At 43.3% G+C, this 24,996-nt stretch overlaps 1 long non-coding RNA gene across 1 annotated transcript in view; it reads left to right on the top strand.

The window, feature by feature from the left end:
* Positions 1-2,870: 2,870 nt before the first annotated feature.
* LOC146079607 (uncharacterized) overlaps positions 2,871-24,996 on the top strand; it is a 146,421-nt gene continuing 124,295 nt past the window's right edge. The window contains exon 1 of the long non-coding RNA XR_014474642.1: positions 2,871-3,033. This is a non-coding gene — a long non-coding RNA (uncharacterized LOC146079607). The remainder of the gene's footprint in view (positions 3,034-24,996) is intronic.

Genomic DNA, 24,996 nt, shown 5'->3' with positions numbered 1-24,996 from the left:
TGTGAGCTACTTCTTATTTCTTCCAGGCCCCGGCGCTGCTCCTGAGTGTGAGCTGCTGATGTTGTCTCAGAGTCCCCAACTGCCTCTCACCAATTGATTCAGGGAAGCCACTGACTGGCTATATGTGCTGCAAGGTGGGCAGAAGGGGAGACAGCTGCTACTTTGCGCTCCATTAGTGCAATGCAAATACGGGAAGTACTGTATGGCTGCAGGCAGGTGGCATAATCTATCCTGGTGACCCAATCCACCCATCTGTATATATAACCAGCAATATGGACATGTAAGTGAGGAGGGCATTATGGGACCTGTAGTCCTGCACCTTTATACAACTCACTTAATACATATATCTGGGAGGCTGGGTGCAGGCAGGACTGGTGAGTTTAACTATTTGTATGACAACAAGTATAGGAGCATAGAAAAGGGTGGGTACCAGGAGTACCAGGTGGGGGTCGATACTTAATACCAGCGCTAATAATAAGACAAATGCACTTCCCTCAGAATAGGGTAACGCTCCTCTTCTCCAACAAGTAAATAGCCTGGGTTAGATCAACCGTATCCCGTTCTTTACTGCATACGTCCAATCCCATACATAGTATCCGATTCCCCTCATGAGAAGAAACAGAGATATATGGTGCAGCACAGACTAATTTATTGGGACAAAAACATACATATAATATGTAAAATACATCCAGGAGATACAAAAAGGGTGGAATTTACCGCAGGAGGTGGAGAACCTGATCGAACTGTTTCTCAACTGTTTCGGACACTACCAGTGTCCTTTTTCACTCCTTGACACTGGTAAACTGTGAAAAACGCATGTCGACCTAATGACTGTCGACCCAAAACCATGTCGATCTTGCCCATGTCGACCTTAAGTCATGTCGACCTTGAGCCATGTCGACCTTTAACCCTTTCGACCTTGTGGACAGTCGACCTTCCGGGGTCGACCTAATGACTGTAGACCTAAGTCTGTTCTGACAGATGTACCGCTTCCGAACTGGGGACAGCCAAAAGGACAATCTAGCTGAAGAACCCTAACTGAAATTAAGGAAAAGGGCACTTACTATCTAATGCGGCTATAAGCGTCACCAACTCAATAAAAATACAACACACCAAAAGCACACAATGAAACAAAACGCACAAACACTGAACACAGAAGAAAACCCCTACTGGCAAACCCCAGACAGGGGACACCGAAAGCCCAGCAACTGCTGGAATTACCCTCTAAATACCAAAATGGAGGTATAATAAACAAAGGTGAAAATGCCCAGGAGGGCAACTTGAAAGAGGAAAGGAACCAGGTCCCCAACAGGGGAACTTACAGCACCAGGAACAGACTGGCAGCCAAGGAGGTCTCCAAGCTGCAGCAGACAGGCACGAAGCTGGAGCAGATAGGATCAGGCAGATGACATCGTCAGAGCGGAAGCTATCACCGGCGGGGTCTGGCTGGGCTGACTCCTTTTAAAAAGGGTGTGGCCAATGAGCTGATCCTCCTAATTAATCCCTGCTGGGATAACGCACGCTGGACAGCGTCCTGCATGCTGCCCAGCAACGCCAGAGCGAGGAGAGACGCTCCCCCCACCTGTCCCTGGTGTCCTCCGTTGCCGAGCAACCCAGGCGGCTTCCGCCGGTGGTTGCATCCCGGCGTGGAGCAAGCTAGCGTCTCTGGTTGCTGAGCAACCAGACGCTACGCTGTCGGGCGGCCGTACACCCCTTCCCTGCCAGGGTGCTCCTCCGGTGCCTCACACCTTCTAGGATATTTTGACTATCTAGTCAATATCTCCTGCCAAAATCTCACCATGTGTACACCGCTTAAGATGCCATGTCCACACTCTGAGGTGGAAAGCCAGTACTGATTTATAGTGTGGGTATTTGGTTGGAGCAGTAAGCAGAAGTTTTTCCTAGGATGCTAAAAAAATTTCACCGGCCCTGGATTAATTTGTAGTATTCAAATGTATATAAAAATTAAAATTAGTTTTAATGCTGTATTTTAATATTGGATTTTACTTTCATAATATAACTTTTATTATAAAAGGTGAAAAATTTACATGGTAAAATTAGTCTTAGAATTGTCAGTTGTAATTTCACAACTGTACAAATATGTCCTTATATAAGAGTTTCCTAGCAGCAAAAATTATGATAAAGCTCAGTAAAAGGTTATAAAAAGAACTTTCAGATGTGATTTCACTAAAACATCAGAGCTAACTTTCCTGCTCTGAAAAAAGCTACTGTATCATCCATTTTATTAAAACATTATGATTTAAGTTGCATTTTGCTGCTTTAACAGCCAATTAGACTGACCTAGAATGTTAGCCATACAATGTAATCCAGATTTCTTAATGAAGTCTGGTGTAACTAAGAAAGGCTGATGAGACTTCAAACTTTTGCAAACCTTGTAATAATGACTTTTTAAGCTAGACCTTTGCTAACAGATAATTGAAAAGGAAAGCTCCATCCTCTCAATACAGTAATGATTTCAGTGTCATGAATCACATAGATCATTAAAATGTATTTAAAAATAAAATCTTTTAGTATATATACAATACGATATATTTCTTAGTGTGGAAACAGAATTTCAATGATAAATAAAAAAAAATGTATTGTAAACTGAGGACCTTACAAGTGATCTGCTCCCTTTCATGGTTTACCCTTCATCATAAATCATTGAGTGGTTAATATTGTAGATTACAACTGTGGTAACCTCTGCATTTACTGAATTAAATATTGACTAAAACTGTTTGTTATTACAGCTTTGCGTACTATGGCCCTTATTCTGATCGAATCGGATGGCTCCGAGTGCGAACGGACAGTTGATGGTTGGTGTTTGCGCATGTGCAGAGGCGTATCTGTGCGTGTGTGAACGCCTCACATGTACGAACACGACGTGAGGTCCATGCAGAAAATGATCGTATGGAACTATCCAAGCAGGGGATGTAGAGTGGCATGAAGGGCTGTTTGGGCTCATTTCCATATGTGTATGCCCCGCTCCTGTACACAGCAGTCATCCATGCTTCTGGTATTCTGGAGGTCTAGGTAAAGATTTTTGTTTGGGTGACCAGGGTGTGGTAGCCATTATTCTCTATCCTGTTCAAATACTTATCTGTGATCTATGGCTGGCCATACACTGGTTGCTTAAATTTTCTCCTGTTCTAAACCTCCTCTTCTTCACTTTTGTGTCTTGTTTTGTATACTTTATTTTTGACAAGAGTGTACGGGCATTGATCTATGTGAAAAAATCTGTTATTTATATTGTAGCCACAGATACTTCTCTCTTTTGTACATTTATACATGGCAGATCTAAATTTATGCTAAATGTAGGTGGTTTTCATGTTCCGTCCAAACGCAAAAAGATAATCATTTATCTGAATAAATTATGTGCAGATGTAGTGTTTCTACAGGAGTCTCACCTGACACCCCCTGAAATACTTATATTAAACACCGTGGTCGGTGCTGGCATCGGCTTCCTTTAATTCTTTAAATTTAAGTCAATATTGACTCAGAAACATATTCCTACCTCTGTCCATACTTCTCATTCAGACATGGAGGGACAATTTTTCAATTTATTCAATTTATTCATTTAGATATAAATTATGCAATGTTTACGCTGCCAATGTCTTTTCTAAAATATTATTTTGTAGAATTATTACTCCATATTTAGATACTAATACTGTTTTAGGAGATGATTTTAATGAAGTATCCTCGGTGGTGCTAGATTGAGAAACGTTCTCCCTGACTAGAAGACCACCTCAAAAACATAGTATGAAATACTTGAGGACCACTTTATGTCTCACAGATGTCTGGCGAGCATGCCTCCTATTGGAGTGAGAGTTTTTTTTGCATCTCAGCAGCATATAACACTCTATCCCGCGTTGACTATATATTGCTTTTGACCCCCTTATTTTCATGAGTCTGTGATTCTGGGATTGAAACTATATATGTATCTGATCATGCAGCATTCTGGATATCTTTACTGTCCTCACAAGGCAGAGGCCCATACCAGGAATGGTGTTTCCCTAATCATCACACAGCTCATTGAAGTTAGTCCACCACTTGGATAGAATACAAGCATAATAACGCTGAGGTGGAGGTTGACTCGCCATTAATATTTTGGCAAGCCTCAAAACCTGTACTACGTGGGGCAATTATATCCATAAAGACAAAACAAGACTTTATCTTGAGTCCCAGACTCGTCTTGCTGCCGCATACCAAAAATATAAGACTAACCCTACAACTATTCATAAAACTGAATATTATCAAAGTTTAACCCTTTTTGACAATTTACTGAAGCGGAATCCCAATTCTCTTTCCACTTTCAAAGTAGAGTTCACAGATTCGAAGGCAAATCCAACTGGCTCTTGACTAACTTTTTTTTTTTTTTAAATACTTTTTATTGAGTTTTTCCTGAGCAAACATAAGAAAAAGGTATACAGTACACAGATAACATCAATAATAATAATAAGACCTTTCTAATACAACATATATTTTTCCATTTATGATGCCATAATATATACCATAGACATTGTGGGAGATAAGCTAAGCTAAGGCACTTTAGCTTTACTCAGATATAACTAAGTATAGCTTAAGGATAATTTTGATCCTTTAAACTGTTTTTGAGATTTTTAATACTTGGCATCCATATTTCACTACATATTTATTATTAGGCCTTATAGCCTCCAACTTCTACCTTCATTTAACAATTTCTAAAAGCTAAACAGACGGAGACAGACGGGGAAGGGGGGGGGGTATGAATACATAGATATCATGGTAGAAAAGGTTAGTGCATAATTTTCATATCATCAAATAAAAAGACTTAGAATATACATCAGGTATTTGGATATATTTCAGTTGGGGGTTTTAGGTGAGAGCTCAAGGGTATTCAAAAGCTATGTCGAAATCCTGTATACAAAGAGGATGAGAAGTAGTGCCAGGTGAGTTGTTCATCTAAGGAGAGCATTGGGTCCATCCACTCTACTGGGGGGAGCTGTCTAGGTATGGAGCAAGCTTAGACCAAGATGATGAATCAAAAAATTGCAGAATTGTTAGTTTAGAAGTATCGTCCAAAGAGTTAATGTATGATCTCCACTTCCTATATAATGATTCTGGAGTCATATTTTGTTGAAGAATACAGGATTTCAGATCGAAGTATAGGTGTTGTAGAAGTCTTGATTTTAATTCCTGTATGTTTGGGGCAGTTTTCTTGATCCAGTGTCTTAAGATCAGTTTTTTTGCCCATGTGAAAACTATGACCAAGAAAGGTATATTTTGTCGGATAGTGGTATTTAAGGGTGTACTTTCAAAATGTAGTAGTAGACAGACTTCGGAAGCAAGTGGGACCTTGTCTTGTATAATAACATTTACATAGTTGATTATCTTGTTCTAGAATCGTCGCACTTTTGAACAGTCCCAGAAGCAATGGAGGAATTTAGCATTTGACATAGCACATTTATAGCATTGACCTGTTTCGTCTGCAACCATGTATTTCCTTTGAGCTGGGGAAATAAAGGATCTATGCAAAAACTTCAAATGAGTTTCTTGTAGATAGGCCGAGCCTAAGTGTTTAGAATATGAACAATATTTAGCAATTACCCCATCTGTTAAATTTTGTGTAAGTGGGATATCCTGGTTCCAGCTAGCTAGCAAACCTGGGGGGTTAGTTGGGTTAATCTTAGCCTCGATTAAGAGAGGATACAAGAGGTTAATTTTGAATCCTTTAGTAGATCTATAATTTAGTATATTTAATACGTGGTGGGTATTCATATTAAGACAAGGAGAGGGTTTAAGTGAGAGAGCATAATGCCTAACTTGCAGGTATAAATAAAATTGTGAATTTGGGATTGAATATCTATGAGCTAATATATCGAAAGGAAGAACAGTTCCTCCTGGGTCAAAGACCATTGAGATCTGTGAGAGTCCCTTCCGTCTCCAGCCTTGGAATGTGGTGCTCATAAGGGAGGGAGGAAATTTGGGGTTTCCCCACAGAGGGATATAGGGGGATGATTCGTGCTGTATATTTAGCTTTTTATGTAATGCCAGCCAGCTATAATACGTGTCTTTGAACATTAAATTATTCTTTATCTCTCTGGGGACGTCAGAGGCCTTCAAGTGCAGCATAGCCGCAGGGGAATACGGGTGAAAAAGTGCATGGTCTAATTCAAGATCTGTGTAAACGGATTTCCCTAGTACCCAATCGCTTGCATACCGAAAGAAAACTGCTGTGGAGTATGATTTGAAGTCGGGTATACGTAATCCTCCCCTCTGCTTTGCAAGAGTTAACTTCGACAGTGCTATTCTTGACCTATTACCTTTCCACAAAAATTTTGCAAGTAGGGAGTCAATAGTATCTAAATCTTTCTTTTGCAAAGCGATGGGGAGCAGTTGTATAATATAAAATAATTTGGGAAAAATTATAGATTTTATGGCAGCTGCCCTGCCAAGGAGTGAGAGAGGCAAATTCATCCAAGCTTTCAATAATGTAGTTATCTTGCCAATAGAGGGCGAAAAATTAGCCTTGTATAAATTTTCTGTGTTATTGGTGATGTTTATGCCTAAATATTTAATTTGCGAGGGGGCAATTTTAAATTGGTCAAAAAGAGGGGATGTAGGTAAGGGGGTTGTGTATTTTCCTATCATAAGAAGTTCCGTTTTGTCTAGATTTGCTTTGTAGCCTGAGACTAGTCCAAAATTTGTTATAATTTTGACTATAGCGGGTAAGGAAACATTAGGGTTTGTAACAAATAAGATCATATCATCTGCGAAGAGTGATTTTTTTAGCATATGGTCATTGACTGATATGCCTGTAAAGTCTGTGGATTGACGCAGTAGAAGGGCCAACGGCTCGATTGCTATAGCGAAGAGGAGGGGGGATAGGGGGCAGCCTTGTCTTGTTCCTTTATATAATTGAAAATAGTCAGAAATTTGGCCATTGCATATGACCTGGGACATTGGCTCCTTATAAAGAAGTTTAATATAATTAATAAAAATCTCTGGGAAACCAAATCTTTTCATTGTGTTGTGAAGGTGTGGCCATAGAACAAGGTCGAAGGCCTTCTCTGCGTCAATAGACATAATAATACCGGGGGGGGGATTTCTCCTGTTTGTTTTGATAATGTAGGATAGCGGTAATGGTCTTTCTAACATTTACAACCGAGTATCTTCCTGATATAAAACCCGTCTGATCCGGGTGAATGATCAATGGCATGTAATTCTTTATTCTATCTGTCAGGATTTTCGCTAGGACCTTATAGTCCGAGTTCAAAAGTGAAATCGGCCTATAAGATCCCGGCAAGGTCAAATCCCTTCCAGGTTTAGGAAGAGTCTTGATGTATGCTGCATTAAAATGTGATGGAAGGATGTTATTTTTCAATATGAAGTTAAAGGCATTGGCCAATGAGTCTTGAATATGTGGACACATAAATTTGTAAAAATTACTACCAAAACCATCAGGTCCAGGGGCTTTTCCCTTTTTTAAATTTCTAATAGTTCTTTCTACCTCCTCGGAAGTAATGGGTGCAGTTAGGGGTGTTGTAGTGTTGGCGGGGAGTGTAGGAAATTCTATTTGGGCATACAATGCATCATTATTCTCTCCTTCTAGATCTCTATGTTTTGAAGGGTGTGAGGATTCTGAATATAGTTTAGAGTAGAAATTCTTCATTTCTTGAGCTATTTGTTTATTTGATATTGTAGTTGAACCATCCGTTCGCTTCAAGGGGCGCACCACTGCTGAGGGTCTAGATCCATTTAGAATGTTGGTGAGGAGTTTACCTGTTTTATTGCCGAAGCAATGATATCGGTAATTTATACTATACAGGTGTTTATTGCCTTTGGTTTGGAGGTATTCGTTAAAATGAGTACTGGCTAGGAGGTATTGTTGTCTATTTTTAGGTGTACGACTGATTTGGTATTGCGAATAAGCCTGAGTCAAAGTTTGTTGTAGAGACAAGAATTTTGCAGAGTAATTTTTATTGAGTTTGGCCATATATGATATGATATTGCCTCTCAAAACTGCCTTGGCAGTTTGCCAGAACAAAGAGGGGTCAGTGTCTGTATGTTCCTGGTTATCTTTACAAAAAACCTTCCAATCCTCTATTAGCTTGCACTTGAAGGCCTCCGACACCAGCAGGTGGTTGGGAAATCTCCAAATAGCTCTAGAGGGGAGTTCATCTGTTAATCTTATTTGAAACCAAATTAATGAGTGGTCTGATATAGTAATGGGCTCCATCTCCGTGACATTTACCCTCGTAAGGAGGGTCTCAGAAATTAATAAATAATCAATTCGCGAGAATGTATGATGTGCCATTGATTGGCATGAGTATTCTTTTGATGTTGGGTTTAGCACCCTCCATATATCCACTAGTCTTAGTTTGCTAGCTAGCTGGGGGACTCCTAAGGAAGGAAGTTTGAATTTTGTTTTACATTTTGTGGATTTATCTAGGTATGCATCAGAAACCAGATTGAGATCTCCACATACTAATAAGTTGGAGTGCATGTGAGGGGTTAATTCCTGTAATAATCGATGGAAGAAAGATGTTTTATATACCGTGGGTGCATAGACATTACATAATGTGAATTTCATTGTCTGAATTGTAGCATGGGCGATAACATACCTGCCTTCGGGGTCTACTATTACTTTTTCTATCTCATGTGGAATATTTCTTTTAATGAGTATAACCACTCCTCTGGCCTTAGAGTTATATGATGCACTAGCCAAAACCTTCCAGCCTAACATTTGAAGCTTTAGCATTTCGGCCGGTATCAGATGGGCTTCTTGTATGAAGACCATATCTAGTTTAAGCTTATTGCAGTACACTAAAATTTTTCTCCTTTTTGCCGGGGAATTGAATCCCCCTACATTAAAGGAGCCAACTTTTAGTTCCGCCATTTGTTATTTAGTAGGGGGGGGGAAGTGGGGGGTAATGTCGACACAGCATATAAATACATGTATTATTTGACCATAGTTTCTTACCAACCTGTCCTATCATAAAGAGCATGGGGAGGTGACACAAAAGGGGAGGGGAGACAAGACACATATATAACATATAATAAACTACTTGAAATATTAACACTTCCAGCGTGTCAATATGAGGTACTAAAAGACTAATTGACTTGCGGTTTATCCCTAGGATGGGAGTAACCATCCCTGTTTGTTATACTAAAGAAATTATTAATATAAATCCGGAGCAAAAACTCGCTCCGATCCTGGCACTAAACGTTAGCACCAAAGTTTGTGAACCTGGGCGGTGGATGATAATAGGAGCGGGAGAATGGGGGGGGGGGGGTGCTTTATCCCCTTTATGCATTCCGAAATCAAACCTTTAAGGATCAAACATTCGTGTTATAATACTGTGAACCATGTCAACCGAACTGTAAACTGTAAGTTGCAGCCTTAGATAACTTAACTATCCATGAGGTCCTTTCTGGTTTTTCAAAATAAGTAGTGTCTCATTTGCTTATGAGGCTGCAGTTTAAGTTGCATCAGATATGTCCTCTGCCCTGGCTGCGTGGATTTCTCTCAAGAATTGGATAGCATCCGCTGGGGAAGTAAAATCATGCTGGGTATCTTTGATGAATATTTTCAGCTTCGCAGGATATATTAAAGCAAATTTGATTTTTTCTTTAATCAGCTCGCTGCACACTGGTGAGAAAGCTTTTCTAGCTTTTGTGACTTCAGAGGAAAAGTCCTGAAATATGCGAAGGTTATGGCCCTCCCATGTTAGGGTTTTTATCTTTCTAGAAGCTTTCCAAATAATCAGCTTGTGGGTGTAACTGAGGCACTTGAAAATGGTGACTCTAGGTCTAGTGTCATTTGGGCGTGGGGGGGGCCCTATACGATGCACTCTTTCAATTACCATGGATGTGCATTCTTCCTTAATTCCAAGCAGTGTAGGCAGTGTGTTTGCTACAAAGGTTTCCAAGGCCTGCCCCTTGACTGCCTCTGGTAATCCCACCAGCCTTATATTATTTCTTCTTGAACGATTTTCAATCTCTTCAAGCCTGTTGATAATCGTGTAATTTTCCTTTTCCAGCCGTTTGATCTCACATCTTGCATCTGCTAAACTATGAGCCATAGAGCCAACATTATTTTCTACAATGTCCATCCTTTGTGTCAGGCCATGTAACTGTGCAGTTATGTCACTCACCGCCTTTGAGAGTAGCGGGGCCATGGTTGCGGTGATGGCGTCGACCATGTCGTCATATGTCAGCGGGACGCCAGGTTGTTGGTGGTCAGTGTCCCCATCGCTGCTGTAGCTGTCTGCCAGCGTTTTTTTCGAGGCAGGAGGAGGGGAGGAGGTATCGCCGTCCGGCGCCATTGTTGCGACCTGTCCTCGCTTCGCTCTTGACTAACTTTTACATGGCCAACATCCTCCCATTATTATCCCCTCTTTGGTTAATCATAATGGCACGGTAATACACACTGAGAAAGATGTCTCTAATGTTTTGCATACATACTATTCTAATTTATACTCTTCACCATCCATTACTCCTGCTGTTAAGTCCAAATTTTGGTCCACAGTTAAATTACCCACTCTAACAACTGACCAAACAGCCTTTTTGATGTCATACATTATCAGACATCACAGAGGCGGAAATTTCACATGTGATTGGCCAATTTAAGACAGGAAAATCACCTGGCCCAGATGGCATAACACACAAGTTATATAAACTTCTTGCCTCTAAACTTATACTTCCTTTGAAAGTATTGTTCAACTCCTTTTGTGAGTATCGTCATTAGGCCGAGACCCTATGCTCCTCTGCTCTTATCACCCAGTATCGCTCCTTGACACGGATTATAAATTATATGCAAAAATCTTGGCCGATAGATTAAAAATTCTTGTGGCCTCTATCATAGATAAAGATTCAACTGGATTTATCTGGGGAAGACACTCTGTAATTAACATTCATAAACTTTATAAAGTTATGCAGTGATTTTGGCTATCAGGAACCTCAGACTCTCATGCAGTCTTGTCATTGGATGCTGAAAAGGTCTTTGACATGGTCACATGGGACCAGCTCTTTACAGCTTTGTGAGGGTTTTGGGTTCCTGAGGGCTTGGGTCAGGCCCTTCAGAACCTATATTTCCAGACATCCTGGCAAATACTATCTAATAACTACTCACTTTTGTCACTCCTATTTGTACTTGTACTAGAGCCTTTGGCTATTAAACTTTGAACCACACCCACTTACACTGGCATACGAGTGCGGAATGTGGAGGTCATGCTGAGTATGTTTTGCTGACTATATGCTTTTTTTTTGTGTCTAACCCTAGCATTTCCATCCCAGCTATAATATCTATCATAGATGAGTTTGGTACCTTTTCAGGCTTCAAGGTTAATTATAAGTCCCATCTCTGTCTCTGTTGTGTTTTCCTCCATCTCTTATGGCCACTGATCATATTCTACAGCTATTTCAAATATTTAAATCACCCTTAAAATATTTAGGAGTGAGGATTACTCTCCACCTGCACTCTCTGTATATAGTTAACTTCAAACCAAAACTAAAGTTATTTTCCCTAAGCTATCATACCCATTGCAAATGTTACCGTTCTCCCTTTCTAAAGCCAATATTAATTTCTATAATTCCATTATACAGTATCTAAGTCTAAGGCAACAAAAATCCCAGGATGCCACTGGCTAGATTATCCCTTCCTAAAGCAGAGGGTGAATTTAGTCTACCTTATGTACAATTATTCCATTACACTACTGATTGGTTCTTCACTCCCCACGCAATATACTTCCTGAGATTATAAAAGATAACATTATGTTTAGAGATAACATCATGTGGGTAAATACCAATAAATGATTTGGCAGGAGATATAAAAGCACACCCTTTTCAACTTTTTGGGGCAATCCATGTTTTCCCCCAGGCTTAGATAATGTTAAATATTTAGACTGGAAGATAAAAGCAACTATTAGAGACATCTTCGGCACAACTATACCTTTCTTAGGCCTGGCAGAGGAATATCATTTACATAATTCCCAATTCTTCATGTACTTACTGTACAAGCAAGACACTACACCCAATCCCAACCATGTGTTTATGACAAATTAGTCATCCCAGACCCGGTTCTCTCTTTGCTGTCAACACATAATGTTTTAGGCTATAGAATCCAAAATTTATACAAACTATTGGTAGTTTTGCCTAAAGATCTCCTGCATAAACAGTTGGACCTCAGATGGAAGGATGACATTTCTGAGCTTCCCCTTCTAGAGTAAATGCCCCACAATATTACAGTACCTTTAATCCTCCTCGCTACAGGAAACCCATTTACAATTTATACTGTAAGTAGAGATTATGTCTTCCAGCAGCAAATGAGTCATTTTATTCCTGGGCAGTACGAATTGTGTAATGGTTAGCATTACTGCCTCACACCACTGAGGTCATGGGTTAGATTCCAACCATGGCTCTAACTGTGCAGAGTTTGTATATTCTCCCTGTGCTTGGATGTGTTTCCTCCAGGTACTCTGGTTTCCTCCCACAATCCAAAAATATACTGGTAGGCTAATTGGCTCCCAAACAAATTAACCCTAGAATGCCTGTGTGTGCATGTACATGTGGGAGGGAATTTTAATTGGGTACTCTTTACCTAGAACGGCGCCCATCGCGGGCATTGAATGCATTAAAAAATCGGGTGCGATGCGACAGGCGCGATGCCCGCGATTTCCCATAGGGAACAATGTTAAATTTCTCAATTGACCCGATTTTCCTGTTCAATGCCTCAATTGACCCGATTTTTCCATAGGAAAGAATGTTAAATGGCCCACAGGGGCCAAATAGGCACCCTGAAGTGTGAAATGGCCCCCACAATTGTTAACGCCACCCCACGATCAACGTGAACCCGAAGCGTGGCGAGTGCAGCGAGCCCGCGAAAGGCGGCGGTACGTGTCCTACGACCTATACCCCCACTATCCACGTCGGCGTGGAGTTGAGAATAGAATAGTGTGGCTAGCGCAGCGAGGCGAGCGCAGCGAGGCGAGCGCAGCGAGCCCCGCGAGGGGACGCGGATACCTGTGAAGCCCGCGAAGGGACGCGTTTACCTGTGAAGGTATCCGCGTCCCCTTGCGGGGCTTGCTGCGCTCACCACGCTTCGGGCTCGGTGGCTCGCTGCGCTCGCCACACTATTCAATTCTCAACTCCACGCCGACGTGGATAGTGGGGGTATGAAAAGGTCGTAGGACGCGTACCGCCGCCCCACGCGGGCTCGCTGCGCTCGCCACGCTTCGGGTTCACGTTGATCGTGGGGTGGCGTTAACAATTGTCCTAAGGCCATGGCCACTATTTTGCACACAATCTTTTTATTTTAGGCCAACGACATACATTATGCACTTTCATATCTGCTATGATTTTTATGTAGCACACTCTGTATGTAAGATGCCACCAAGCACATTATTGCAATCACATATCTCTAACAAAGGATCCCAACATCTGCCTATCACACTCTAAACTCATATTTTAAACAATATTTGAACATGTTTGCACACAAACCATTTAGTCATGCTTGGTCGACTGACACATCTTTAACATACCTGCACCAAGACCTATGGGGAGTCCTCACTGGTTGTTTTTGGAGGACACATATGCATTCCTACACAAATGTCACTTTGGCCCCTTGTTTGCCTACCTCACCCACTCCCTGAGCAACTCATTGTTCTGGCCCTGGTTTTAACTAGTAATGTAGGAGTTTCATCACCTGCACAGAAACTGCTTTTGTGGAGCACGGTGTACGAAGGAAACAGGTTCCCCTTACCTTGCCTCTTCAGGGGCGACTCAGGTTCGTCCGTTCTTCTGTTACCCGGTGGACCAGAGAGGGACACTTCAATAAAGGGGACACGTTCTGCAGTACAACTCAAATTTATTGTAAATTAGATGCAGCCTTTGCCCACTGACCCTCACGGCGGAGCAGTGACTGCAGGTTAAGGCAACGGTAATGAACCACAGGTAATTACGAAACAATTTTCCTGAATACAATTGGTTATCACATGAAACAATAGTACAGAGTAACGCGCCGTTCAGGCGTTGAACGACTAGTGAGGTCTGGTAATACTAATAGTAGCTGACCTTAACAGAATACGTATGTACCCACTGGGGCCTATAGGCTTCACGTGTTCGAAGTACCGTGACGGCGGTCGGGGTCAAACACCCCCGCTTTGACGTTACTACTAGACATGGTACCGTTAACACTGAGGGCTACATTCAACATGTACACATATAAGCACATATATAAAATACCACAATGACAACCATAACAGTAGGCAATAATCTGACTAGCTGGTGTACCAGTCTAGAATCTTAACTATAACCCTGAGGTGACGTCACCTTAACTGTAACTTAGTCCCGGACTACCTGTGCACAGGGGTTTGGGAAAGATCAGCCTGGCGGTGGCCTCCGTTGAACACAATAGTCTCGCTTAACCTTACGCCTTCCAGTGGGGCAAGGGGCGGTACTTATGTAATATCTGGGCTCCCGTTTTTCTTATGAGACCGCGTCCCCTCGCGGGGCTCGCTGCGCTCGCACGCTTCGGGCACGGTGGCTCGCTGCGCTCGCCACACTATATAAAATCAACTCCATGCGTAGTTGGATAGTAGGGGTATGAAAAAATGGGGTGCATTTAACATGGGAGCCCAGATAATACATAAGTACCCAAGGGGCTATTTGGATATGGCGGGCCCACCAAATTAGTGAACGTAGGGTCCAGTTGAATTACAATGAAGCAGTACCTAAATTTGGCCACAAGATGGCGACGTTCCCTCACTAATGGGGATTAGTAACCATCAAGGAAATGGGAGCTGGTTTGATCCTACAGCTCGGCTTTGGGAACCCCCTCCTCGGAAATACAGACAGCAGGTGCAGCTTAGATGGAGTCCAGATGTGGACAGAGGTGGGCACATGGAATGATTACCGGCAGGGCCAAGGTATAGGCAGTGAATGGGGTTGTTGCCGGCAGAGCCAAAGTCTGGGCACAGGGATCGAGTGAGTGTGGGCACTTGTGGGTGGCTGGGGCGGCTGCTTGTGGGAACAACAGGCGATGGATACCTTTAGGCTGCTCACTGGTGCAGGCTCCAGCCCGTCACGTGCCCCGGCTCCGTGCGTCCAGTCCTCTCTTGAAGCTTCCCGTCGGGTGACTTCTACTTGGCGGGGCTCACTAGTGGGGGCGCCACCGCAGCAGCGTTGCCCCACTCAGTGTATCTCCGTCCGCCTGGCGGGTGTCGCTGGGGTGGCGGTGCTTCGCCTCTCTTCACAGGCGACGGGTGTAAGTGACGTCACCCGCGCCGCTATCTCTGTCTGCGGCTGGATGGGGGATCTGCGCCGCTCTGCCCCTGCTCTGTCGTCGCCGCCGTCGGATCTTCGAGACCGGCTTCACACACGCCGCGTCCTCACGCTTCTCTCTTCTCCCAGCTCTGGCCGTGGTGGTAAGGAGGCGCGTCGCGTCTCTCCTCTCTTCCCTTCTAGGGGTCGCCGGGGGTCACACTGCCGTGTTCTGCGGCTCAGGTACCCTCTCACTAGGGCTGCGGCAATTCTCCCGGCGCCGTCTCCTGCCTGGAGGTCGGCGGGGGTCACGCTGCTGCTCGCTCCTGTCCACGTCTCCCTTCACCTCGCTCCACACCTCTCTCCTCTTCCTCCTCCTACCAGGATCAGCCAATCCCCAAGCCCTACCTCTGCCGTCAGTCAGCCTTGGCGCCAAAGTCCCGGGGAAAAATTAACCCCCTGTGTCCTGCACTGAGGTGCGGGTTACTATTAACCCTGTGGTGACCCTGAAGGGGTTTTGGGGGCACCACATTTTCTAACCTATTAAGTTGCTCTGCACATGTGCTGGCACAAACAAATTAGCAGGGAAATGGTGGAGATGGACATGTGCATGCTCACGGAGAGGGTTCTGCATGGCAAACATGAAAGACACATCACTACATACACCTAAAGACCAAGTTGAGTAAGTACACATAAATGTAGTATTTGGTTTGCACAAGATATTACACATACAACACGAGTTAAATTTACTTGCTGATAAGCATCACAGCTTTTTTTTTTTTAATGGAATAAATATTGAAAACAAAATTTTTTTACAAAAATAACAACCAGCCAGAACAAGAAGTGGCATATCTACAAACATGTGTTACCCAGCAACTGCAATGGTGAAATGAAAGGGAACACCAGCATACGACCTGCATCACCCAGGAAGAATGCTAAGCAGGATACAGACCAGCAAAAATATACCCTGCATTTCAAGAGTTAAAATGAAACAGATTAGTACCCTTTGCACGAGAATGGATTGATTTAGCACTCAGGAAGTGCAACCCCACTGCAAATGGAAAGATTTGGGGTCCAAACACAGAGAAAGTGAATAAGGTGCCATTACTTCGGCCCTTTTTTCCCCTTTGTTGATAGGGCCTTGGGGACAGCGGCCTTGCGGCCTCTTCGGCCAGTGGACACAGGAGGGTTGGCAGAGGTGGAATCTTGTGGAGCAGCTTGGGGTGGGGCAGCAGATGGGGTGTCCGCCCTGAGCGACCTGGCGGTGGTGAGCAGCTCCGCCAGAATGTCATTCTGGTGGCTGAGTTGTTGGGCAATGCTTTGCATGCCAGCCACCAGAACGTCATTCTGGCGGGTGAACGCCTCAAACTGTTGGCAGCCTTCCACTCAACAAAAAACTCCCCAAACTGCACGACCGTCTCCAGCAGCTCTGTCCACTTGGCATCCCCTGTCGGCTGTGGCTGGGGGCATCGTGTTGGCGGAGGCTGCTCGACTTGTGGGCCTGAAGGGAAAGATGCTGGCGGTACCTCTGGAGTAGCTGGATCTTCTAGGGTAAAAATACAAATCAATGTCACCATCACATACACAAACAATGTCTCTAACCACAATCAATGCATGACTCTAATTTACCTGGAAACTCAGCAGCAAACACCTCCACCAGGAGCTCAATATCCATATTGGATATCCCCCCTGACCTCGGCCACATACACCACATCCAATACCAACAGCTCCAGGGGGGTATATTCCCAAGTGGATGGGATAGACCCCCTCCCGGTGGACATGCTGTGAGCATACCGCTCAGTCATCTTCCTCTTCAGCCCACTTTTGAAGTATGTCCACCTACAAATAAAAAATACAAAGTATAATCAGGACATATGTGCACCACTCTGCTACTGAACATCATTACTATGTTACATTTACTAGTGTGGCTGATATGTTCTTTTTCTGCATACGTTTGCCACACACACATTTATGTCACCATTATGAGGCATTACAGTGTCTCCTATATTACTCATTAGGCTGCTAAATGCACATACATATCTCACTATGCTGAAATGAGAGCAGCCATGGCCAAAGTATGCTCCTCCAGCTGTTGTGAAACTACACATCCCATCATAGCTTGCCAGTGTTGCTATTATGGAGTCATGTAACTATGGGAAGGCATGCTGGGATGTGTAGATTCTCAACAGCTAAATGTGCACAGTTTAATTTCATTAGCACCATATGGAATATGTTTCTACAAGTCTTTTGTTGTCCCATCACATACTTCACATGAGCAGAACTATGGCCATATCCTCACATCACACCAATGGTGCATGTTTCATATATAAATGTGTTTTTTTTTTTTTAGATTTCAATTCTTTATTACTTTTATCAATTTACAATACAGCTATAAACAAAAAAGGGAATAGCATACAACATACATACAAATACGGACAAGTACAGTACAATACAATTATGTTACATTTACAGGATAAAATACAGATTTGTCTCATTGCGCCTATTACTTATTGCCTTGACTTATGAGGGTGGGCATACAGTCTCCAGATGTCTTCCCCCATTTCAACCTATTAGTTACCAACTATATAGATCTATCATATGAGTTTAATGTCGGTACGGATGGTACTAGATGCCGAGGTATGTAAATACGTACTGACCTGAGTGGGTAATGAGTGACCTGCATACCAGCAAATGATGGCGAATCTGGGTAAGACGTCAAGATTGTTATTATTACTGGGTACGAAACACGGGTATGACCGTGCAGTGAACACTTTGATTCTACTTCAAAGGGAGCACATCAAACCAGACAGGGTTATGCTACCCAACGCTCCTATGGTATCAGCAATATAAGTGAAGTTGGGTGTGCGTGCAAAAAAAAAAGTAAGATTCATTATTTAAAAAAAAAAAGGTGATATATATTATATATATGCTCTTTACATATTACGGTATTCAAAAACACGTGTATTCGTGCGACTTTCAGACTTTGACCAAGTGTGATCCCGTATCTTCACGTGATTCGGTTATCAATATCCTCTATATATTACATATGGTGATAATACCTGCCCCCAACCCCGTAGTGACCCACCCAGCCATCTTTAGCCTAACCCCTATTTCTATCTTTTGTGAGTCTATCCTAGTAATGTGATATTATATCTTACTCTTGATAAAAATCGTTCCTGTCTGATGATATAATTTACTAATACTATCCAGCAGTTCAGCTCAGGTGCTGCTTTAGCCATCCAATTTCTCCCTATTATGACTTTCGCCATCGAACAAAGGTTGTTGATGTAGGTTTTATCATTACCACTTACAGAATCGCCCATAATGCCCAGTAGGCAACACTTAACGGATAATATCTCGTTGCTTAACCCCGTATCTACTATTACTTTTTAACTTCTTCCCAAAATCTTGCAACACTTTGGCATTCCCATAACAGATGCAGAAATGTGCCAGAGGGGTCACCACACTTGGGGCAAGTTGCAGCAGATCTCCCTGGGAATTTAGTTAGTGTTTTTACTGACCGATATGATCTATGAAATATATACAGTTGTGTTAATTGAACACGGTGGGAATTGGTGGCTTTATTTATAGATTTCATTGCCATTGACCATTCTTCATCACTCAGTTCCCCCACATCTTGTACCCATTTTTCCCGCAGATCTATTAGTCCATCTTTATACACTTCTTTACCCACGATCTTATATATCCTAGAGACTATCTTTTTTTTAATTACTGGACTTTAGTGTTGATTTTATCAAGGAATCCCCAAATATGGGAGAGTTGTTAACAAAATATGACTGGATAACACTTCTCAATTGAAGATATCGATAAAAATGTGTCTGTGGCAGATTAAATTCTATCTTCAATTGAGAAAACGATTTGAGCCCGATTGGAGTAAAGATCTGGTGATGCTTGGTCACTTCATAGAGGTGCCAAGCCTCGTCGATCTGTAAATTGGACACTTCACGGTCTGTAAGTTGATCCACTATCCGGAAATCTCTATCCAGAAAATCTACGCCCAATAATTGATCTACCTCTCGCCAAATTTTGATGGCCTGTACCATTAATGGAGGATCTATATTATTTAATTTCCCTTGTATAATTCTTTGTGACGGGCTGACTCCGGGGGTTGAGAGAGAGGATAATTTATTGGCGTATTCCCAGCCGTACTCCCCCTGTGAGAACCACGTTCTTAATTGTGCTAGCTGGGCAGCCAAATAATATCGCCTCATATCCGGCAGGCCCAACCCCTCTTCGCCATTCCCCCTCATCAGATTACTTAACCTAATTTTATTACGAGCTCCATTACAAATGAATGCAGCTATCATACTACCAAGTTTACGAAATAGGGGTTTCGGGAGGTAGACAGGTGAGTGATGGAAAACATATAAAAACTTGGGGAGAACCGCCATCTTTACCAAATTTATTCTCCCATTGACTATCAAAGGGAGTTTGGTCCAGGATTTGATTTTTTCCCTTAACCATACAAATAGAGGTTGGATGTTAAATTGAACGTAGTCTCTGGGATCCCAACATATATTTATGCCAAGATACTTAAAGGTCAAAACCCATTTCAAGGGATAAGAGGGTAGTGGGGGCTGTCTCAGAGATGAACTAACTGGGAAGATGATAGATTTTGTCTTATTATTCTAAATCCCGAATAAACACCGAAGTTATCAATCACTTCCAAGACCACCGGGAGGGACTTGCTGTAGTCTGATAAATATATCAAGAGATCGTCAGCGTATAATGAAACAGTATCATTACAGCCGCCTAACGGGAAGCCTACAATTACCGGATGTTGCCTCAACAGACAGGCCAGTGGCTCTATTGCCAGGGCGAAGAGGACAGGGGAGAGGGGACACCCCTGTCTCGTCCCCCGGGCAAGAGCAAATGCTGGCGAGGTCCATCCGTTAACGGAAACCCGGGCTGCAGGGCCGGTGCAAGGTTTTTTGGCACCCTAGGCAAAACATTTGCCTACTCCCCCCCCCCACGACATGACAAATCACCAATGTCCAATGTGTACATAGTGATTGCTGAACATTGGACAACCCACTATTGGTATAAAACCTTTACTTTCTCCCTGTGCCAGTCATCACTTAAAAAGGTGTGCAGTGAAATGTACAGCTAAAACTATAAACATATTCACTGGTAAAATGATGTGCAGTGCTCCCATTCATCTCCAAAGCAATGTTTCCTAAACTTTTTAAATAAAATAATTAGCATATACAGCACACTGTAATTGCTGGGAGATTTAGTTCTCCATGATAAAACAATTACTGCATGCACAGTGCCCCTGCAAATAAAGCTCTCACAAGCATATGTATTACCCTCACACAAATGTAGTATGTATTACCCTCACACATATGTATTACCCTCACACACCTATCACCACTCTCTCACACAACTCCTCCCTTCCTCCTGTCCCCACTCCCCACTGATAGCTCCATCACACAAGTCACTATACACATACACGTGCAACAACTCACCATGGTGTCAGAGGGAATGATCAGGCACTGGGCTGGCTGATTCAGGGAGGGCAGTGGGCACCTCTAGCGATGTTTTCTATGGCAATAAGCCTAGTCCCATGGGCTTCGGGAACTCCGCCTCCAGGGGGCAGGGCTTATACACTTCACAGTGACAGAGGAGGGACAAGGAGGTGCTGTACGTACTGTGAGTGTTTTATGCTAATACAGTGCATCCCCTTCTGTCTCCTCCCCTCACCTCTAAATGCAGTCATTGCAGTTTGCACAGCCACAGACAGTCAATGCGAGTGCAGTAGTTTAGTGCTGACAGTTTGCTCTCTATACAGGGCTCTGTAGTCGGCCCTGGACAGACACTAGTTTATTTCTGTGGACCTGAAGGCATACCCCCGCACAGTTCACCACTGAGGGGCGGGGGCACGCAGCGCCAATGCTCTGTACAGTCAGTGTCTCTTGTGTACAGTTAAAAACACAGTCACACTCTCCACAGCAGCGTGTCCTGCAGCATGGCAGATCTGCCAGCAGCGCCCTGCCTCTGAGGAAGGTACGGGGGCTGGGTAGCTTCATGATGTAGACTGGCACTGTAGCATCAGAGGGTATTAGACTAGAGCGCCGCTGGTGGGGTTGCTGCTAGTGGATGCGGGCGTCTTCTGCTTAATTGCTTCCACATCTCCCCTCTCACATCTCCCAGGCACCGCAGAAATAATTTTTCTTTAAAGCATGGTGCTGGGAGAAAAGTGATAATCGCTCATGGGACCTGCTGATTCCTTTATATGTTGGGCTGAACAATGGGCGCCCTATAGTGGCCAGCGCCCTAGGCAGCTGCCTAAAGCTGCCTAGTGGTAGTGCCGGCCCTGCCGGGCTGGTATATAAGAGCTGAACCCACTGTATGAAATTTTGCCCCAGCCCGAATGCTCGGAGCACCGCCCAGAGATATGGCCACTCGATGGCATCGAAGGTTTTAATTGCATCAAGCGAGACAACAATTGAGACGCTACTATCCTCAACGACGATCTGTAAGTGAGTGTAAAGATGACGTATATTTATAGAGGTATCCTTACCCGGCATGAAACCTGATTGGTTGTGATGAATCTGTGTATGTATATGCTGATTTAATCTGTGGGCAAGTATTTTTGCCAATATCTTGGCCTCGGCGGAGATCAAAGATATTGGCCTATATGAGTCGAGATCCCAGGCTGATTTCCCCTCTTTTAATATTACAACAATTTTGGCCTCGGTCATTATAGCGGGAACAGTACCTTCTGCGAAACAGTTATAAAGAGTTTCCAAAAGAAGGGGTGCTAGGGAATTTATGTATTTCTTATATATTTCCATAGGGATCCCGTCTAATCCCGGTGCTTTCCCACTAGTTGAATCTTTGATTGCCTTGACGACCTCCGCGATCCTTAAGGGGGATTCCAATTCTATTCTAGCATCTATATGTAGGGCTGGGAGAGCGATGTTATCTAAAAACTAATCAATCTCGGTGGGATTATACTGCAACTGGGAGGTATATATCCCAGAGAAGTATAACCTAAATGCTTCCCCTATTTGTGGGGTGGAGCTTACCAATTCCCCCTTTTCATTCCTAATCAAGCTGATTATTTTGGAGGATAGTTCTGCACGGGTCAAGAAGGAAAGATATTTACCTGACCTGTCAGAAATGCGATATTTTACCTGAGTTTTATGAAGCATTATTTTAGCATTCTCTGCCTTCACTGCATCTAACCATGTATTCTGGGCCATTTGCCAGGACTGATAGGTACTGTCGGTATTATTGGTCAGATATTCTGCTTCCCTAGCTAGTCATATTTCTTCTTTCTCCTGAATTTTCCCTCTGCTTTCTTTTTTTAATTCAGCTATACATTTCCGTAATGTGCCCCTCAGGTATGCCTTAAAGGCATCCCAATGTATTGCTGCCGAGGCAGAGCCCTGATTAATTTCCCAGTATTCCAGCCATTGATCTTCCAATTTTATCCTATTATTGATGTTATATAACCAATATGGATTAAAGCTCCAGAAGCTACACCCCCGATCTTTGTACAAGGAGAGTTCCATATATACTGGTGAATGATCAGAGATACCTCTTGATCTATATTCAATCCTGTGGACTTGGGGGGTGAGGCCTCTGGAGACTAATATATAGTCAATCCTAGAAAATGTAGAATATGAAGTGGAGAAACAGGAGAACTGGCGAGTGGAGGGATTTTGTATCCGCCACGGGTCAGCCCATCCAACATTTTGCAAGAAGTTAGCCAGTCCCCTGTTACTCCCCACCATTCCACTGTTTCCGCTTCTCCACCGGTCTAGTTGGGGATCCAAGATATTGTTTAGGTCACCCATAAATATGACCGGGGAGTTAGGGGAATGGGCCGCAAATTCAACAGCTTTTGTCAATATTTTATAAGAAAAGGGAGGTGGAATGTATATAGACAAAATTATAAATGGGGAATCACGAATTAGGCAATCTAGGAATATATAACAACCCCCTGGATCGGCCCAGACCCTATTACAGTTGAACGGCATCGTTTTTTTTATCAAGAGCAAAACACTCCTAGCAGAGGAGGTAAAGGAGGCATGGCAGGAGTAGCCAACCCATGGCCTCTTCAAGGCCATTAGTTTCCCTCCCACCAAGTGAGTTTCCGTTAGGGAAACTATATCTGGGCCCATACTCCTAAGATGATTCATGACCAAGGAGCGCTTTATTTTGCAGTTCAGCCCCCAAACATTCCAGGTCAATACTTTAATCTTCATACCTTGGTTGTGGGACCCCGCCATACCTCCTTCTTTAACAATTTTAAAGTGAAGCAACAAGTCGACAGGCGCAATGTAACACATAATACACTATTACACACATTAACAATACATACTGTACACACTCCCAGAACCCCAAATGTCCCACCCCCCACCCTGTATACCTCCCAGTGCTAGGCATACCTAACCCTCTCTCCCCCCTCCCCAAAAAAGAGAGAGAAAAAAAAACACAAAAGAATAGAAACAAGAAGACCTATCGATGCTCCCTGCCTCTACTTGGAGACTAAAAAAATAAAGACACCAAAAAAAAGAAGAAGAATAAAGCCACCAATATGCGGAAGGGAGCTCCCTGGCAATTTAGTTATTAATTCTTATGAACCTAGCCTTCTGCCAGCTGTCGAGACCCGGGGATACTCATGTCTAGCCATTTTAATGCCTCCTGCGGAGTTAGAAAAAATAAAGTCTCAATATTGTGGATCACCCTGAGTTTAGAGGGGAACAGCATTGAATATTTGATGTTTTTTCTCGCGGAGATGCCTTTTCACGTCCCCAAACTTCGCCCTATCTTTCTGTACCTCCAAAGCAAAGTCCGGAAAGACTGCGATCTGGACTCCATTGTGCACTAATGGGCCCTTAGAACGTATCAAACGCAGGAGGGTATCTCTGTCCTGGAAGTTCAAGAACTTCACAATTAGAGTCCTAGAGGGGGATCCCAGAGGTAGCACTCTAAGGGGCACTCTGTGCGCCCGCTCTATAGCAAGTTGCTTTGAAAAAGCCTCCTGTCCGAACGTTGAGCATAGCCATTCCAATATGAATTTTGGGGCATCTGATCCCTCCTCTTTTTCTGGAATGCCCACAAAGCGCAAGTTGTTTCTGCGAGTCCGTCCTTCAATATCCAGCAATTTTGCCCTAATTTCTACAACTTGTTGAGACAGCCTGTCAACTTTGCGGGCACAGTTGCTGCTGTTGTCCTCAATAGCTGAGATCCGCACTTCGGCTGCACTAATCCTTTCTGTTGTTTTTTTAGGTCCGATTTTATGGACGATATGTCAGTTTGTAAGTCCTTAATTTGTTCCGACAGCCGTTGTTCTGAGGTATTGATTGCCTCCAATATTTGTTGAAGCGTATTATCTGGTACCAGTGAGACTGGCTTACTTTTTGAGGGGGTGGTTTGCGGGGTAGCAGTAGGGGTCTGCGACACATTACCCCCTTGTGCTCGGGCAAATTTTTCCAGACGTGCGGCAGCGGCTGCATTGCCTGTTTTGCCCATTCTATGATCGTAATGGTTGGGTATCCCAACAAAGTTAAAGTCCTGCAAGGGTAGGCCTATAACGCGGGTGCAGGTAATTAATCCCTTCTTACGGGCCTCTGCCTTTATATTAACAGCTGGTTTATTGACCAGAATGATACTTATGTATCTATGAATGTAGCCTCTGTTATTGCAGGTGGATGGAGAGAAGCACAGGTTTCTGGGTTTTACTGTGTTGGGCGGATTGTGTATAAATGTCTTATATTATAC

The sequence above is a fragment of the Crinia signifera genome, chromosome 5, assembly GCF_055691185.1.
Source record: "Crinia signifera chromosome 5, ASM5569118v1, whole genome shotgun sequence".
Lineage (NCBI taxonomy): Eukaryota > Metazoa > Chordata > Amphibia > Anura > Myobatrachidae > Crinia > Crinia signifera.
This window is presented reverse-complemented; position numbering and strand designations above follow the sequence as displayed.